A 3,658-nucleotide genomic window follows, 5' to 3' on the forward strand; every position below is an offset into this window, starting at 1 on the left:
CCTTCATCATTCCTCAGAAAAGCCATTGATAGTCTTTCTGAAGACAGCTTTCCCCCCATAGGCAGGTAGATTTCTTTATTCTACATGTATTTAAAACCTTCCAAAGCCTACTTATTTGTTCTATCATGTATGATACCAACATTAGGCTTATGATTTATAAATAACTAGATGGAAAAAAAAATGTCAATGAGCAGAAAAGTGCAGGCTTTTAGTGAATATACATTAAGTCTACATAGAAAAGCGAGCACTAATATTTTAGTTATTATTAGTATGAGTTTTTTTTTTCTTTTATTTCTTGCCAAAACAGAAGTCAACTCTAGCTTTCTCAAGCAAAAAATAAACTGTTTTGAAAACATATGGCTTTGCGGATCAATGTGTAGACAGAATACCAGGCATAAAGAAAAACCCAAGGAGTCTGGAGACCGGTCAGCTCAGACTTCATAGAGTCAGTCTTCCTTTGCAGGTTCAGTCTGGCCTTTAAGTCACACTGAAATCAATTTAATGCAAAAATAATTTCATTCAAGTGACCATCTTAAGTCACTAACTGACTCATGTACAATATCCATGGGCAAGCATTTGATTTCTGCATATTGCTCTTTGAACCAAGAATTTTGGCCCTCAGATTTCACAGTGAAACCAAAAGTGAGACCAGGAAGAGAGAATTTTCATCACTGCCAACTCCATGCAGTGAGAAATTCTCTATAAAATGTCCTAACAGTATGCTAACGGCTGGAGAACTTAAAAGCTGGCCAACTGTCAGGATATAATTACATATATATATATATTTTAATAAAGTGAAGGAAAATTCCAGCTATTCAGCTAGAAAGTTCTTATTATATTGAGTCTGAAAAAGTTGGAAAGCAGAAAACTGCCCAACTTAATTATTTTGTATTCTCCAGTAAGGAATTGATTATGTGAAAATTATCCAAAAAGAATTAGGTCTTTTAGGAAATACTGGTCTTTGATATCATACTCTTTTCTCTTTATAAACTCTTTCTCACCTGTATATATAATTAGATATAAAGATAAACAAACCTGACTGTAATATTTGAGGATGGTTATGCCAACAAAGATCTATATAGTCAAGGCTATGGTTTTTCCTGTGGTCATGTACGGATGTGAGAGTTGGACCGTGAAGAAAGCTGAGCACCAAAGAATTGATGCTTTTGAACTGTGGTGTTGGAGAAGACCCTTGAGAGTCCCTTGGACTACAAAGAGATCCAATCAGTCCCATCCTTAAGGAGATCAGTCCTGGGTTTTCATTGGAAGGACTGATGCTAAAGCTGAAACTCCAGTACTTTGGCCACTTCATGCGAAGAGTTGACTCATTGGAAAAGACTCTGATGCTGAGAGGGATTGGGGGCAAGAGGAGAAGGGAACGCCAGAGGATGAGATGGCTGGATGGCATCTCCGACTTGGGGGACATGAGTTTGGGTAAACTCCAGGACAGGGAGGCCTGGCATGCTGTGATTCTTGAGGTCTCAAAGAGTTGGACATGACTGAGCGACTCAACTGAACTCAACTGATGCCCATAAAGCATATTTTTCAAACAAAAGACCAGAGCAGAGAAAGAAAAGGAGAAAGAGGATAAAGAAAAAATTGAGAGAAGCACAATTAGAAGGGAAATGAAAAATAGAGAAATAATAATAATAATAAAAAGGAGGACCATGTCAAAAATGAAAGAGATGCTTTGAATCCTACCAGATTTCAGTGCCAGACTGAGATTGTGCTTACTGAGAATGAACAAGAGTTGAAACAGTGTAATAGAAAAGAAAGAAAATGAAAAAAAAATTGTTGAGAAAGTCATTAGTGACATAGTAATATGGTTTTTCCAATGGTCATGTATGTATGTGAGAGTTGGACTGTGAAGAAAGCTGAGCGCCAAAGAATTGATACTTTTGAACTGTGGTGTTGAAGAATACTCTTGGGAGTCCCTTGGCCTGAAAGGAGATCCAACCAGTCCATTCTAAGAGATCAGTTCTGGGTGTTCATTGGAAAGAATGATGCTAAAGCTGAAACTCCAGTACTTTTTCCACCTCATGCGGAGAGTTGACTCATTGGAAAAGACTCAGATGCTAGGAGGGATTGGGGACAGGAGGAGAAGGGGACGACAGAGGATGAGATGGCTGGATAGCATCACCGACGTGATGGACATGAGTATGAGTAAACTCCAGGAGTTAGTGATGAACAGGGAGGCCTAGTGTGCTGCAATTCATGGGGTCACAAAGAGTCGGACATGACTGAGTGACTGAACTGAACTCAATTTCAATTTTTCCACTTTATTGTAATCCAATATAAATGTAAAAGTCAATATATCATGGAGGAAATTATGAGAAGAAACTTCACCTCAGTGACTGAGTTCATTCTTCTTCGACTAACTAGTACTCAGGAATTGCAGATTCTCTAATTTATGCTGTTTTTCACCATTTTTATGGTCATAGTGACAGGAAATCTTGACAAGATTGTCCTAATCAGGGTCAATGCCTGCCTCCACACCACCATGTACTTTTTCCTGAGCCACTTATCCTTTGTGGATCTGTGTTTCTCTACCATTGCGACTCCAATGATGTTGAGAATTTTCTTATCAGAGAGATTGCTTATACAGCTTGCACGGTTCAGTGTTATTGCCTTGGTCCATGTAGGGATCCACATCCTGGCTGTCATGGCCTTTGATTGGTACATGGCCATTTGCAACCCCCTGCTTTATAGCAGCAGAATGTCTAAGTGTGTGCACGTCCCTCATCACAGTGCCTTATGTATATGGAGTGCTCACTGGCTAATGGAAACTATGTGAACCTACAACCTAGCTTCCTCTGGTCACAATGAAATTAATCACTTCTAGTGTGCTGACCCACCGCTGATTAAGCTGGCGTGTTCTGACACCTATAATAAACAGTTGTCCATGTTTGTAGTGGCTGGTTTTAACTTCACTTGTTCTCTCTTCATCATCCCCATTTCTTACATCTACATTTCTCCTGCCACATTGAGGATTCATTCCACAGAAGGCAGGTGCAAAGTTTTCTCTACCTGTGGCTCCCATCTGACAGCTGTCACTGTCTCCTACACAGCTCTTTTTTTCATGTATCTTAGACCCCCTTCAGAAAAGTCCATGCAGTAGGGGAAAATGGTGGCTGTGTTTTACACCACAGTGATCCTCATGTTGAACCCCATGATATACAGTCTGAGGAACAAGGATGTGAAAGAAGCTTTGATTAAAGAATTGTTCAGCAGAAAAACTGCTTTCTATTAATACATGAATTCAATGCTAATGTTCTTAAGACTTTTTTATCTTCTATAGACAATGACTTCCTCCTATTGCTTAGTTCCATAATTTGTCCAAATATATATCCACTTCTTGAAGAGATGGGGGAAATTTCCATGGAGAAAATCTTGCTAAAATATATTTGAGTATCCATGTCAATAGACAGGAATTTTGATTTCTCCAAGAAAGCTTTGCTTGCCCAGACCTAAAAGTAAGAACTTATACACTGAGGAATCAAATTCAGTGAAAAAGCTCATTTATATCTTGGAGAATAAAAATATTAATGCTAGAATAGTATTTTCTTTTTGGAAGGAATTGGTCATTGTTTTAGACTGTCTCTTAATGGGGTAATTTACTATAAAATGTAGGTGATAACTTTCAAAAATTATTTCTGCT

The 3,658-nt window shown here is 38.5% G+C and overlaps 1 pseudogene; it reads left to right on the forward strand.

Annotated features, from left to right (window-relative positions):
* The first annotated feature begins 2,329 nt into the window (after positions 1-2,329).
* Positions 2,330-3,250, forward strand: LOC147352859 (olfactory receptor 5M8-like; annotated as a pseudogene).
* The last annotated feature ends 408 nt before the right edge of the window (positions 3,251-3,658 follow it).

This window comes from Bos grunniens, chromosome 19, assembly GCF_055505025.1.
Source record: "Bos grunniens cultivar Pamir isolate PY7600 chromosome 19, Bosgru_T2T1.0, whole genome shotgun sequence".
Taxonomy (NCBI): Eukaryota; Metazoa; Chordata; class Mammalia; order Artiodactyla; family Bovidae; genus Bos; species Bos grunniens.